Raw genomic sequence first — 16,909 nt, 5'->3', positions numbered from 1 at the left:
GTGGAGGGAGGCAGGGACGGGCCTTCCTGCCAGGTTCCTGGGCTTCCTCTCTCATCTCACCCCCAGCTTCAAGTCTCTGGCTCCCTCCCTACTCTGAAAATCACATTTTATTCTTAGAGACATGCCCATCAGTGTGGGCAGAGCCTAGACTGACACTGAGGAAGGTGGACGACACCATGACTTTCCCTTTTGTCTTTGTTCTGTGCCCTGGGAGCCCCGGCACAGCCCCCAGTGCCTTTCCTCATCTGACTCAGGAGAGATATGAGGGAAATGACTTAACACAGAGTTATACCAAAAACTCTACACAGTCTACCCTCTTGTCCAAGGCCAGAATGTTCCCTCAGCAATTCATGGTTAAACACTAATGAGTCAGAGATACTCTATGTCCTCTGAGCTCCCAAATAGTAAATGATGGTGTAGCTTCCTAATGACCAGGAAGATGTGGTGGCCCCATCTGATGCTGAGGTGGGGTTGCTCTTCTGTGTCTAAGATACAAATCTTATCTTTTTTGTTTCTTTCTCTTTCCATTGACTTCAGATAAGGATATCTAATTATGTACAGTATATTTGACATATACAATTTCCTAGAAGAGGAGAGTGTCAAGTGGGGGCATCTTCAAACTGACCCCTTTTTGAAAAGGGCACCCACAAAAAGTAGCAGCAGATTATAAACTACTTGGTAGGGGTCTTTATCTCAGCAAAGTTTTTCCTTCACTGATTAAGAATTTTGGACTCACAAAGCAAAATGGACTTGGGAGATGTATGCCCAAGCAAAGCATGTGCCCTTCCACAAGTGTCCCCACACTTCGTTACAGGGCCTTTGACTTGACCACCATATCCCATCTGTTCTTCTAAAGCACCAAGAGAAAAGCATCTGAGCAAAGAGTGCACAGCAGGGTCCAATTCTCAAAGAGTTTTCATTTGGGCAACTGGGCATTACTCTAAGAGAAACCAGAACAGTATGGATTCTAGATTAACTCACTTTTCATTGTTGTTGCATCATCATCTTGCTGCATGACTCACTTACGTGGGTACTTCTTCACCACACGGGCACTTGGCTAACTGTGGGGGCACTCAGAGCACTGTGCAGGCACTGGGGTGACCATGCAGGCACTGCCCTGCTGTGCGGGCACCGGCTCGCCATGTGGCGCTTGCCACGCAGGCACTCGGCTCACCGTGCGGGTACAAGGCTCACCACACAGGCACTCGCATCGGTGCTCAGCTCACCGCACAGACTCTGGGCTGGCCACGTGGGCACTGGCTCGCCACACAGGCATGCTTTCTCTTCTTCTTTTTTACTGGGAGGCCAGAGGGATAAAATCCAGGTCCTCTTCATATGGCAGGAAGGCAGAGGCCCTATCACCTGAGCCACATCCACTTCCCAGGATTCACTCACTTCCGAGGAAAAATCTGCACAAGAAAATCAGAGCATCCTGGAGAACCATTCTGGTTCCATCTCCTGGAAGAAACAAGGATTGGGGTATGGTTAGAGAAAGTGATTTTCCTGTAAAGAACTACAGTTCTTGTAAGCATCGGTGTTCCTGTAAGCTGGCGTGGATTCTGTGGGCAGGGATGGGAGTCTCTAGGTGTAAGCCTGTGTGCTGTGCTGGTGAATGTGGGGGCAGGGGAGGGGTGTGAGTGTGTGTCCTGGAGCCAGGCAGTGGGAGGCATATCCTTGAACTCACTTCTAGACTCCACTCTTCACCCAAATTCAAAATTCCAGGATTAGGAATAAAACTGAATTGGCTCCCATTTGAGAGACAGTGCTGTCCAGCTGCCCCTCCACACTTCCCAAGGCCTGGCAGGGTTTCTGGAGGACTTGGGGAAGGGGTTACTGACTGGCCTGTTTCACACCCTGGCTCTCCCCCTCTGCTGACCTGCTCTCCTGGAATGAACCAGGCCCACCACAGCGTCTCTGGACCACAGGGCCCAGGGCTCCCTGCTTTCTCAAAACCCACAGCTCCAGTAAGACAGCCCGCTCTGTGCCCCAAACTCTACACATGCCCCTCCCTGTGAACTTTATTCAGGCCACACAGGTGTTTTCCTGCACTGTGTCACTAGGAGATGCATAAATGTTTCCTTCCATCCCTCCCCCAGCTGTCAACACTGTTCCAGGACAATGTGGTTCCAGAAATTATCCTGTACTAAATTCAAGAGAAGAGATCTGGGAAGTGAGAAAACATGAAGAGGGAAGATGACTTGGCTCAACAGATGGAGCATCTGCCTACAACATGGGAGGTCCAAGGTTCAAACCCAGGGCATCCTGACCCATGTGGTGAGCTGGTCCAAGTACAGTGCTGATGTGAGCAAGGATTGCTGTGCTACACAGGGGTGTCCTCCTGGAAGGGGAGCCCCATGAACAAGCAGTGTGCCCTGTAAGGAGAGCTGCCCCACACGAAAAACTTGCAGCCTGCCCAGGAGTGGCGCTGCACACACGGAGAGCTGATTCAGCAAGATGACGCAACAAAAGGAGACACGGATTCCTGGTGCTGCTGACAAGAATACAAGTGGACACAGAAGAACACACAGCAAATGGACACAGAGACCAGAGAACTGGCGGGGTGGGATGGAAAGGGAGAGAAATAAATTTTTTAAAATCTTAAAAAAAAAAACCAAAAGATGAAGAGAAAGAAGAGGAAATGTGGAGGGAAACAAGTGCAAATGGAATCCTCTGCTTTTCTAGCTTTCTTTTTGGCATTTCAGGAAATCCAGCAAAACTCAGGGGAACACTAGGTAGCTGCTATTAATACTTTATGTGACCTTGAATGTGGAGATAAGAACTAGCTGGTAGAAGTAGGCACAGAAAGTGAAGGATGTCCTGAGAACTTCCACCAGGGGACAGAAACCCTTTCCACCCAAGCCCTTAGTTTGCTCAGCCGCCCCTGAGGGCTCCTTAATTTGGAGAAGAGGGCTGACACGACGTGCTGTTTTCCAAAACCTTGATGGGATTGTAATTTTCTTTCTATTACGCCACTGGCTTTTACCTAAATGCACAAAGGATTTTTCTTTTTCTTTAAAGCCCATCAATTTTACTAGAACATATACTGCCATAAAATTCATTCTCATTCACTGCTCAGTATGCGCTTTTAAGAAGCAGCTTCAAAGCATTTTCTACTTCCAGAAGAAAATGACATTTTAAAAATTCGTTTCAGTACTCTACTTTGGTTTTGTCTTTTCATGGACTCCAGTTATTCACATATTGGCTCTTCTGTACCTATCACTAACTTTTGACACATCTTCTCAAATCTTTTACAATTTCTGTTAATTTCTCAAATATTTCTTTCTCTTTTCACCTTCTATTCATTTCAAATATGGCTTTATCATTCACTGTATTTTTTTAAAGATTTATTTTTATTTATTTAATTCCCCTCCCCTCCCCCAGTTGTCTGTTTTCTGTGTCTCCTTGCTGCGTCTTGTTTCTTGTTTCTTTGTCCGCTTCTGTTGTGGTCAGCGGCACGGGAAGTGTGGGCGGCGCCATTCCTGGGCAGGCTGCTCCCTCCTTCGCGCTGGGCGGCTCTCCTTATGGGTGCACTCCTTGCGCGTGGGGCTCCCCTACGCGCGGGACCCCCTGCGTGGGGCGGCACTCCTTGCGCGCATCAGCACCGCGCATGGCCAGCTCCACACGGGTCAAGGAGGCCCGGGGCTTGAACCGCGGGCCTCCCATGTGGTAGACAGACGCCCTAACCACTGGGCCAAAGTCCGTTTCCCTCATTCACTGTATTTATTCTAGCTTACATTACATTTAAAAGTAATTTTTCCTTTCTTTTCATGTTCTTTCCTCACATTTGTTCCTTCATTTTTTGAGTATTTCTTACCTGGTGTCTTTTCATATCTTGCTTCATTTTTGTAATGCCTTATAACTTGTTTTTAAAAAGTACAGTATAAAGTCACCAAGATGAAGCTTTTTTCTCTTTGTAGGGTTATTACTAGGCACTTACTCCTTTTTTGTCCTGTATTCCCTTTGTGACATGACTATTTTTTCTATTGGTCATTTTACTTGTTTTTTTCCTTGACTTTGTAGGTAGTAGTATGATTCAGAATCGCTTTTCCTACCTTACAGAACTGTCTCTCCTGTTGTTTCTGTAAAATGCTCATAAATATGGCAGCTTACTTCTGGGTGTTTCCTGGTTCCATATTTCTCCCACTGTTAAATATGGGTCTTTGTGCTCACTACCTCTATTGCACCTGTCCTGTTCTATTTCATTCTGCATCTGATTATTGCTTTTTATCCCTATAGTAACTTCTTGTTCTGAAAGGGAACAAATGCCATCATCTTGCCAAAATGTAGTCATCACCTTTAAATGTGCATGTATTTTCAGAATCAATTAGTTTCAAAGGTATTTTCAGTTAAACATCTTAAAATGTAATTCATTTCTGAAATAAATTTTGTTTATATGTATTTAATTATTAACTTTTAGTTTATTATTACTGTTGAAACTGAAAGTAAGTTCTAGTCAACTCAAGGATTATTATTAATTTGTGATGTTAAATATAAACTCCACTATAAGCCCACAAAGAAATTATCTAAAAAATACAGAAAAATAAATAAGAATGGGATCAAACTGTTTCACTACAAAAGATCAACTCCACACAAAAGAAGGCACCAATGGAGGAAATGAGGGGTAAACAGTACAAGATGTACAAGAAATGAATTTACAATGCCTAAATAAATCCTGCTTTTCAAAGTAATGGCTTCAAAATAAATAGCTTATAAGATAAACTTCCAAGAGACCTAAATCTTTGGGCTGTCCATGTCCCAGCTAGGCTTTGAATCACAACAGAGCTGCAAACACCTACTCTACAGGTTCACTGGACTCACCCAGTACAAGTAACAAGGAGGTGAAGATGGGCAACAATCATCCCAAGGAATGTAGAGAGTCTACAACTGTAAGCAAGAGAGTCCCATCCATCTGCTCCCTGGGAGTGAAGCCCCCTCCCAATTAGAGGTGGAATGAGCATCACCATCCCAGGATCCTCAGGACTGGGAAAAGAACTATGGACTAAAGTAGACTTACAGGTATCCTACTATAGACTAGTTGTGATTCTAACAACGGAAAAATTTATACCACTGATGTGGAGACAGAGGCCACTGGAGGTTCTATATGCAGGGAGAGGGAAAAACAGGTTCAATATGGGGTTATTCTTGGGACTTGGGAATTGCCCTGAATGACACTGCAATGACAGATACAGGTCACTATATATCTTGATATAACATTTAAGATTGTGTGGGAGACAGTGTAAATTACAATGTAAAATATAATCCATGCTTAGAAGCAATGCTCCTAAATGCGCTCATCAATTATAACAAATACACCACAATAATGAAAAATGTTATTAATGGGGAAAAATGTGGTAAGTGTAGGGAATAGGGCATACGGGAAAACCCTATGTTTTTAACGTAATATTTATGTATTCTAAGTAACTTTAAAAAATAAAAAAAAATAGATTAAACTCACCAATCAAAAGACACATGTTGGCAGAAAGTATTTTTTAAAAAATTACTTTGAGAGGGAGGCGGGGCAAGATGGAGTCTGAGTGAGTGCACCTTATAATCTCTCCTGCAAAGAAGCAGTTGAGCAGGGTTGGAATTTTTCTGGACCAGGCTGTTTCAGGGTTTTGTGGGGCAGGAGGTGTCTGGACATTGATTTAGTGGGATGGTGACAGAGAAGATTTGTGTAAAAAGTAGAATTTTGGGTCTCTTTTATGGAGATCAGGGCTGCGCACGGGACACTTCCCCCTGGAGCAGGCGGCATGGTAGCGGCAATTCCTGGAGGCTTTGCTGTGCTGTGGAATTCCTAAGCTCTGAGTGGGCTATTTGGGGGCTTGCAGGGCAGGAGGTGTATAGAAGCCGATTTGGTGAGACAGAGACAGAGGAGATTTTTGTAAGACGTGGAATTTTGGGTTTCTGACACAGAGGTCAGAGCTTCCGGCTAGAGCCCCTCCCCGTAGGGCTGGCGGCCGATCTGTGGAGGTCCTTGAATTGTTTGTAATACAGAGGCATCCCCAGAAGGCTGTTTCAGGGGCTTGCAGAGCGGAAGGTGACTGGAAGCCGATTTGGTGAGAAAGAGACGGAGGAGATTTTTGCGAGACATGGAATTTTGGGTTTCTGACACAGAGATCAGAGCTTCCGGCTAGAGCCCCTCACCATTGGGCTGGCAGTCCATCTGCAGCAGTCCCCGAATTGTCTGTAGTACAGCGGCACCCCCAGCAGGCTGCATAGGGGGCTTGCAGGGCGGGAGGTGTCCTGAAGTCAACTTGGTGAGACAGTGACAGAAGAGACCCTTGTGAGAGGGGGAATTTTGGGATTCTGACACAGAGGTCAGAGTTTGTGGATGTGACCCCCCTCGTAGGGCTGGCACCCAGCTGCGGGGATCCCTGAAGGCTGTGTTGCACTGTGGTGCTCCCAGACTCCCTGATAACTGGTCTGTGTCCCCTAAACCCTGGTGGCCCACACATCAGAGACTCACACCTCTTGAGTCTGCAATATCGCAGACTTCCCATCCCTGAATCCACCACACCCTGAGGCCCATCTGAGGTCCTTGATTGTCCTAGCCTTCAGCGTTTGTGTTTTTTTTTTTTTTATTGTCTTGGTTGCTAATATTTCATTATCTCCTAGTCTTTTCTCCCATTGTATACCCCAAGGTCCTTTTTCGTTTATTTAGGTTTTTTTTTTTCCTTTCTTCTTTTCTTTTACTTGCTTGTTTCCCTCCCTTTTCTCTGCCCACCCCCCTTTTTTTTCCTTTTCTCTCTTTTTCTTCTTATTCTATTTTATCTTATTTATACAATAGGTGCTGCAGGGAACGCCTTACATTTGCTGGGTTTCCTCATTCTCCATTTCCTCGTTTCTGTGTGAACTGATTTTGGTCACCCACACTACCCCCTTTCCCCCACATCTTCCTATCTTCCATCATCTACTGTCTCTCCTACATTCCACCCCCCTTTCTTTGGTCCTCAAATTGTCTAACATTTAATTGCTAATACCTTTGTTTTGTTTTCTGTCTTTTATCTACTCTTGATACTATTGTCTTTCTTTTCTCTTTCCCTTTCTCATGAAAACACTGGCTTTTAAATTCATACTATATTCCTCCACATATTCAGTTGGCTATCTCATTATAGGTACTCTACTTACTGCTATAACTACACAACTTACATGAATCTAATACCCATTCTCCCAGATCTCATATTGTGGCTCTGTTAACATTTATTACCAATACTACTTTACACATTGTCCTTTCTTACACAATTGTCTTTCCATGGCCCTAATATTTTCCTTTAAAGTGAACTCAGCCAGCAACAAGAAATTAGAAGAAGAAGAAGAAAGTGACAAGGAGAAGATATAACACTTATGCAAGAACAACAGCTAATTAATCCCCAAGACTAGACAAAGAAGCTAAGGAAGTGATTAAACCCGTCAAGATAAAATGATGACCAGACAGCAACAAAAAACTACAAACCAAACCAATAATCAGGAAAACATGGCTGAATCCAATGAACAAACTAAAAACCAGGAAGGGGAGCAGAACATCAGACAAGTCATTAAAGATCTCAGAACATATATTAGAGACCAACTTAATGAAGTAAAGGAAGAGTTTAACAATATGAAGAAAACACTTGGAGAGGAAATTGCAGACATATGCAAAGAGATAACAGATATGATGGGAATGAACACCAGAGTTCAAGAAATCAAAAATACACTCACAGCAAATAGCAGCAGATTAGAAGAGGCAGAGAAGAGAATTAGCGATGTGGAAGACAGTACATGGGAAATCAAAGAGATACTACAATTGATTGATAAAAAGCTGGAAAAAATCCAGCTAGGACTTAGGGACCTGAATGACAATGCAAAATGCACAAACATACGTATTATAGGCATCCCAGAAGGAGAAGAGAAGGGAAAGGGGACAGAAGGGGTGTGGCAAGACATAATAGCTGAAAACTTCCCAAATCTACTGAGAGAGACAGATGTACATATCCAGGAATCACAATGAACCCCAAACATCATAAACCCCAACAGACCCACCCCAACACATATGCTTTTCAAATTATCCAGTGTTCAAGAAAAAGAGAAAATTCTAAAAGCAGCAAGAGAAAAGAAAACCATCACATACAAGGGAGGCTCCAAAAGATTAAGTGCTGATTTCTCAACTGAAACCATGGAGGCAAGAAGGCAGTGGTATGATATAGTCAAGGTACTACAAGAAAAAAATTTCCAGCCAGGAATACTCTACCCAGCTAAACTAGCATTCAAAAGTGATAGAGAGTTCAAAATATTCACAGATAAACAAACTGAAAGAGTATGCCAACAAGAAACCTCCCCTTCAAGAAATACCAGAGGGAGTTCTGCAGGAAGAAAGGAAAAAACAGGACCGGCAGAGCTGGAGGAGAGTGTAAGAGCAACAAAAAAGACAGAAAGAGAAGGAAAAAAATACAAACAAAATATGACAAACACAGGTCCAATCAAAATATGGCTAACATAAATAATTCCTTGAAAGGAATAACACTGAATGTCAACAGATTAAACTCACCTATCAAAAGATTCAGACTGGGACATTGGATAAGGAAATATGACCCATCTATATGCTGTCTACAAGAAACACATCTTAGACCCAGGGATTCATGGAAGCTGAAAGTAAATGGTTGGAAAACAATCATACAAGCAAACAATAACCAAAAAAAAGGCAGGAGTAGCTATATTAATATCAGACAAAATGGACTTTAAATGTGAAACAATTGAGAGAGACAAAGAAGGATACCACATATTAGTGAAAGGGACAATCTCTCAAGAAGAATGAACAATCATAAATATTTATGCTCCTAACAAGGGCACCTCCAAATATGTGAGGGAAACACTGGAAAAACTAAGTGAAAAAATAGATGCCTCTACAATTATAGTGGTAGTTTTTAATACACCACTATCAACTTTGGACAGAACATCTCAAAAGAGAATCACTAAAGAAACAAAATATTTGAACAGTATATTAGAGGAGCTGGATCTAATAGACATATACAGATCATTACACCCAAATACAGCAGGATATACATTCTTCTCAAGTGCACATGAATCATTCTCCAAGATAGACCATATGTTAGGCCAGAAAGAAAGGTTGAATGAATTCAGAATATCGAAATCATACAAAATAATATCTCTGACTACAGTGGAGTGAAGCTGGAAATCTGCAAGGGCCAGAGGCCCAAATTTCATACCAAGATATGGAAATTAAATAGCACACTCTTAGACGAACAGTGGGTCAGAGAGGAAATCTCAAAAGAAATCAATAACTACCTGAAAACTAATGATAATGATAACACAACATACCAGAACTTATGGGATGCAGCAAAAGCAGTAACTGAGAGGGAAATTTATAGCCATAAATTCATACATCAAAAAAGGAGAAAGAGCAAAAATTGAAGAACTAACTGCACATTTGGAGACATAAGGATAAAAAACAACAAAGTAACCCCACAGGAAGAAGAAAGAAAGAAATAAGAAAGATAAGAGCAAAACTAAATGAAATAGAAAATAAGAAAGCACTTGAAAAGATAAACAAGACCAAGGGCTAGTTCTTTGAGAAGATCAATAAAATTGACAAACCCTTACCGACACTAACAAAGAAAAAGAGAGAGAAGATGAAAATACACAAAATAAGAAATGAGAAAGGAGATATCACCACTGACCCCACAGAAATAAAGACTATCAAAAGAGGATACTTTGAAAAACTATATTCCAACAAAAATGACAATTCAGAGGAAATGGGCAAATTCCTAGAAACACATAAGCAGCCTATATTGATGAAAGAAGAAATTGAAGATCTCAAAAAAACAATCACAAATAGATAGAATCAGTCATTAAAAACCTCCCAACTAAGAAAAGCCCAGGTCCAGACCGCTTCACAGGTGAATTCTACAAAACATTCCAGAAAGAACTAACACCAAGCCTGCTAAAACTCTTCCAAAAAATGGAAACAGAAGGAACATTACCGAACTCATTCTATGATGCCAACATTACCCTAGTACCAAAGCCAAACAAAGACACCACAAGAAAGGAAAATTACAGACCAATTTCTCTAATGAACCTAGAAGCAAAAATCCTCAAGAAAATACTTGCTAACTGTATTCAACAACACATTAAATGAATTATACACCATGACCAAGTGGGATTCATTCCAGGTATGCAAGGATGGTTCAACATAAGAAAATCAATCAATCTAATACACCATATAAACAGATTGAAGGAAAAAAATCTCATGATTATATCTATAGATGCAGAAAAAGCATTTGACAAAATACAGCACCCTTTCTTGATAAAAATACTCCAAAAGATTGGGATACAAGGAAATTTTCTGAACATGATAAAGAGTATATATGAAAAACCCACAGACAACATCGTTTACAATGGTGAAATCCTAAAATCCTTCCCTCTAAGATCAGGAACAAGACAAGGATGCCCACTCTCTCCCCTTCTATTTAACATTGTCTTAGAAGTACTTGCTCAAGCACTGAGGCAAGAACCAGATGTAAAAGGCATTCAAATAGGAAAGGAAGAAGTCAAAATTTCATGATTTACAAATCACATGATTGTATACATAGAAAACCCTGAGAGGTCTACAACAAAGCTTCTAGAACTCATAAATGAGTTTAGTTAGGTCGCAGGTTATAAGATCAATGCACAAAAATCAGTAGCATTTCTGTACACCAATAATGAGCAAGCTCAGGAGGAAATCAAGAAACAAATACCATTTACAACAGTCAATAAAAAAATCAAATACCTGGGAATAACTTTAACTAAAGAGGTAAAGAACTTATACACAGAGAACTACACAAGACTGTTCAAGGAAATCAAAGAAGACCTAAATAAATGGAAGAATATTCCCTGTTCATGGATAGGAAGACTACATAGTATTAAGATATCTATCCTACCAAAACTGATCTACACATTCAATGCAATCCCAATAAAAATCAGCACAGCCTTCTTTAAGGAACTAGAAAAACTAACTATGAAATTTATTTGGAAAGGAAAGAGGCCCTGAATAGCCAAACACATACTGAAAAAGAAAAACGAAATAGGAGGAATCACACTACCTGACTTCAAAACATACTACAAAGCTACAGTAGTGAAAACAACATGGTATTGGCATAAGGAGAGACACACAGACCAATGGAATTGAATTGAAAGTTCTGATATAGAACCTCATATGTATAGCCATATAATATTCGATAAAGCCACCAAACTCTCTCAACTGGGAGAGAACGGCCTATTCAACAAATGGTGCCTGGAGAACTGGATATCCATATGTAAAAGAATGAAAGAGGATTACCATCTCACACCTTATACAAAGATCAACTCAAGATGGATCAATGACCTAAATATAAGAGCCAAGACCATAAAGACTTTGGAAAGCAGTGTAGGGAAGCATCTACAAGACCTTGTAATAGGAAATGGCTTCATGAACTTCACACCAAAAGCACGAGCAGCAAAAGAACAAATAGATAAATGGGACTTCCTCAAAATTAAAGCCTTCTGCACCTCAAAGGAGTTTGTTAAGAAAGTAAAACGGAAGCCTACTCAATGGGAGAAAATATTTGGTAACCATATATCGGATAAGAGACTTGTAAGATAAACAATCATTTAAAAAATGTGAAAAAGATTTAAACAGACACTTCTCCAAAGAAGAAATACAAATGCCTAAAAAGCACATGAAAAAATGTTCCAAATCTCTAGCTATCAGGGAAATGCAAATCAAAACTACAAAGAGATACCATCTTACTCCCGTAAGATTGGCTGCTATGAAAAAAACAGAAGAATACAAATGCTGGAGAGGAGGTGGAGGAATGGAACACTCATCCACTACTGGTGGGAATGCAGAATGATCCAACCATTTCTTGCAGACAGTTTGGCAGTTTCTCAAAAAACAAACCATAGATTTGCCATATGACCCAGCAATTCCACCGCTGGGTATATACCCAGTAGAACTGAAAACAAGGACGCAAACCGATATATGCACACCAATGTTCATAGCAGCATTGTTCACTATCGCCAAAAGTTGGAACCAACCCAAATGCCCATCAACAGATGAATGGATAAATAAAATGTGATATACATACAATGGAATACCACTCGGCTTTAAGAACAAATACACTACAAGCACACGTGATAACAGGGATGAATCTTGAGAACCTTATGTTGAGTGAAGCAACCCAGGCCTTGAAGGACAAATACTACATGACCTCAATGATAGGAAATAAGTAAACCAAGCTGCCTCCGAGAATTAGAGACTGGATGACAGGCTTACAGGAAATCGGGGGGTAGAGGAAGGATGTAAGCTGACATCTACATGGGTGAAATCTATGATAAGCTGGAGGTAAGTATGTGTACAAGGAAGGGATAAAATGGGGGCATAGGGTTACCTTTTGGTGGGGCTTTGTGGGCTTGAGGGGGCTAGGGATGGGCAGATGGGTAATATTGCCCAAGAAATTGGGGGGAGGGTGGAGCAACATATGAACATAGGAGGTTGTCAGGTGTTCATTGAGAGTATAATGCTGAGAAAACCTTTTCAAAAATATAATAAGGAAGTCACCTGTTTAAGATACTTAAAGGGGATAATTTGATGCAGGACAGACTCCTAGGGAATATGTGAATGTTCATTTTGCCATAGTGGGTTATATCATTGGGGTAGAGACCTATATAATGAGAGTGAAGGTATATCCACATCCTGGGGAAGACTGATGCCATCAAATAGAGGGAACTGTATCTCTCAAGAGAAATGGTGGTTCCCAGGGCATTAGGGCAGTTGAACATGTCAAGCCCTCAACACTGTTGCAAGTATCTCTGAACATGGCTCTTCAAGAAATGAAGATTGACTGTCACTTTGGGCCCTAAGGGAAGGGGGAAATAGGTATTGAATAGATGGAAGCAACGTAACTGTGAGGGCAATAGAAGTGTTCCACAAGAGTACACAAGGATGGATATAAAACATGTAAAAGTACACCAAAAATATATAGAGGCCAATAGGCTAAAATATAAATCATAATGTAAAACATAGGATAACTAAAAATTGAGAAAATTGTATAACCTAAAGTATAAACCACAATGTAAACACAAGTGTTACCTTGTTTGAAAGCTATTGTCTCAATATCTGTACATCAGTTTCAGTAAATATGGTATGAATATGTTAAAAGATTATTGCTGTGGAAGGGAAAAGTTTTTATGTTGGATATGTGGGAGTACTGTATATGGTATATATGAATTACTGTGATCTAAAACTCTTGTGAAGATAAGCTTAATAATTAGAAAAAAGAAAAGAAAAAGATACAATGTAGAATTTTTCCAAATTGATATATATTCTATATCTAATCTTTAAACTCATCGCTATATTCCATTTTACTATTAAGGCAACCTGGCATTATATTGGGCTTCATTTTTCAGGAAGTTTTGGATCACAGAGTGGTTCAACAATGGCAGCGGAGGAATACTGGTATGGGATGTTATTGACCGGGGACATATGGTTGACAGGGAGTTCTACAGGGCATGTGTCCGGGGTGCATGGAAATGTTTGGATATTTTCATAGTGGAAACAATTAAAAACAACAGCTGGGGGGTTGATGTGTTCCTGGCTGGGGGGGGGGCTCTGTTGCAGTCCCTAGGGGAGCAGCAGCAGTCCCCCAGGTGCAACGGCAAGGACCAGGAAGGAATGAGGGTCCAACAGTGAGCCCTTGATACTAATGACTATGCTTGTGAGCCTGTGCACCTGAAATAAAAACAAGGCCTAGAGCAGCAGTGTGCCTGAGTTCCGTCCTGAGAGCCTCCATGTTGCTCAAATGTGGCCAGTCTTGTGAAGCCAAACTCAGCATGTAAATGAACTGCCTTCCCCCTAGCATTGGACATGACTCCCAGGGATGAGACTCCCTGGTGCCGAGGGATCACTACCAAGTACCAACTGATGACGTTAACTACAAAATGACCTTGAATAAAAGGTTCAACTCGGACCAGCAGAATATAATAGCAGGAGTTAAAAATGCTTTTTGACCTAAATCAAGGGGGAAATGGAAAGGACACATGAGTTTATATGGCTATGAGTATCTAAAAAAGAGCCTGGAGGTTATCAGAGGGGTTGCCCTTATGCACACCTGAGCAGAGTCTCAGAGACAGATAAAGTAGATACAACCCCAGGTATTGGTTCTTCTAAGGGCTACAGAGACCCACAGATTTTATGGTCATGGCAGATGGAGTTCACTGCCATATCAGTTGGCCCTTCTTTGGAGTTGGTATTTCTGCGTGATGCAGCTGGACTCAGATGGGATCTCTTTTCACAAGCCTTTCCTGTTACTTTACCAGAATTGTAGTTGGTGCTGGGGTTTAAGATATATCTAGGGGATCTGAATCTCTGGACTGACCATATGATAGCCAGGCCCTGAGCCTCAACAGACTTCAGCTCCTACACTCTGGTTTATTGGACTTACCCCACTCAGCTAACATGGAGTTGAAGAATGTCAACCACCACACCATGGAGCCAAGAGTGCTTACAACTGAAAGCAGGAGGATTGCATCCAGCATCCATGTGGAATCTAAGCCCCCTCTTGACATAGATGTGGAATGGACACAACCAACCCAAGGCCCACAGGATGGAGGAATAGAGTAAGGATTAGAGTGCACTTACTGATATTCTATTCATGAACTATTGTGGTTAGTAATCGAAGAAAATGTGGCATTGGTGTGGAAAAACTGGCCATGGTGGCTGCTGGTTGTGGGGAATGGGAGGAAGAGATGAGATGTGGAGGCATTTTCGGGACTTGGAGTTGTTCTGGGTTGTGCTGCAGGGACAATTACCAGACATTGTAGATCCTCCCATGGCCCACTGGGTGGAACTTGGGAGAGTGTGGGCTATGATATGGACCATTGACCATGAGGTACAGTCATGCTCAGAGATGTATTCACCAAATGCAATGGATGTGTCATGATGATGGGGGAGGGTGTTGCTGTGGGGAGAGTGGTCGGGTGGGGGGGTTGGGGGGGGTGCATGGGGACCTCATATTTTTTGAATGTAATATTTTTTAAAAATGAATTTAAAAAAATGCTTTGAATATCTATGTAATAGTAAAGAGACTCACTTTAGATCCAAAGAAACAAATAGTTGGAAAGTTTTAAGATGAATAAAAATATTATATACTATAAGAGTAACAAGAAGATAGCTGGGGGGGCTATACTACTATCAAAAAAAAAAAAAAACAGAAAAAATTAGCCTTGACATCCAAAACAACAAAAGAAAATGGGGGACGTTATATATTAAGAAAGGGGTTGATCCACCAAGAAGGTGAAACAATCATCAAAATATTATGCACAGAGCCACGAAATACATGGAACAACATTGGCAAAACTGAAAGAAGAAACAGAGTTATACAATAATAGTTGCAGACTTCAAAATTCCACTTTCAAGAATGAATCGATCATCAAGACAGAGTACCAGAAACTGAGGAAGTCAACAACACAATAAACAAACTGCACCTAACAAACATATATAGAAAACCACTCAAAAACTGTAGACTACACATTCTTCTAAAGTATCCTTGTATCATTCCCCAGGCTAGACCATCTATTAAGGTATAAGACAATAAAAATTAAAAGACTGGAATCACAGAAAGTTTCTTTCCTACCACAGTGAATTTATATAAAAACCAATAACAGAAAGAAAACTGGAATTGTACAAATAAGTGGAAAATATATGACCCAGTTTTAAATAACCAACAGGATAATTTTCTGAAATCCATCTACAAAAGAAATCAGAAAAATCTTAGAGAAGAATAAAAAAAAAACATGCAAAAAATTATGGGAAGGAGCAAGGCACTGCTCTCTGGGAAACATATAGGTATAAATTCCTACATTAACAAAGAATGATATCAAAGCAATAACCTAACTTCATATCTTGAAGAAAGAAAAATAAGCCAAACTTAACATTAGAAGGAGGAAGGAAATAATAAGGATTAGAGTGGAGATAAGTGAGATGAAGAATAGAAAAACAATTGAGATGGACCAATGAAAGCAAAATTTGGTTCTTTGAAAAGATTAATAAAATTGAGACACATTTTTCCAAAGAAAATGAGAGAAGAGGCAAATAGCTATTTAAGGAATGAAAGTGGGAACATTGTCATTCACATGGCAGAAATTAAAAGGGTTATAAGAGAATACTATGAACATTCATATGCCAACAAACTAGACTATCTAAAGGACAGGAACAAATTCCTAGAAACATAAAAATAACCTGCACGGACTCAAGAAGAAATAAAAGATCTTAACAGACCTATAAAATAAAAAAATAAAAAAATTCCCAAGAAGGAAAAGTCCAAGACCAGATGCCTTGAGAGAATTGTTCCAAACATCCCAACAAGAATTAACACAAATCCTTTCCAAATTCTTCCCAAAAAAATGAAGAGGTCGAGATTCTTCCTAACTCATTCTATGAGGCTAGTATTATTGTGATATCCAAACCACATAAAGACATCACAAGAAAACAACACGGCAACTTCCCTTATGAATACAGAAGCAAAAATCTCAACAAAACACTGGAAAATCAAATCAAACTACAGATCTTATAAGGATTATACCCCAATACCAAGGGTGACTTATCCCAGGAATCCCAGTGGTTCCACATAAGAACAAATCCGTATGATCACTTTTAATAGCACAGAGAAGGCTTTTGATGAAATCATTGGTCAATAATAAAATCACTCAAAAACATAGGATCAAAAGGTAACATACCCAATACAATAAATACAAAAAACTCACAGCTAACATTGTACTCAATTTGAGAAAGAATGAAAGCTTGCAATGAAAGCCTAAACCTGAGGCCAGGAATAAGATAAGGATACCCACTTTTACTACTTCTATTCAAAATTATACTGAAAGTTTCTGCCAAGGT

This window comes from Dasypus novemcinctus, assembly GCF_030445035.2.
Source record: "Dasypus novemcinctus isolate mDasNov1 chromosome 12 unlocalized genomic scaffold, mDasNov1.1.hap2 SUPER_12_unloc_4, whole genome shotgun sequence".
Taxonomy (NCBI): domain Eukaryota; kingdom Metazoa; phylum Chordata; class Mammalia; order Cingulata; family Dasypodidae; genus Dasypus; species Dasypus novemcinctus.
Note: the sequence above shows the minus strand (reverse complement) of the source record.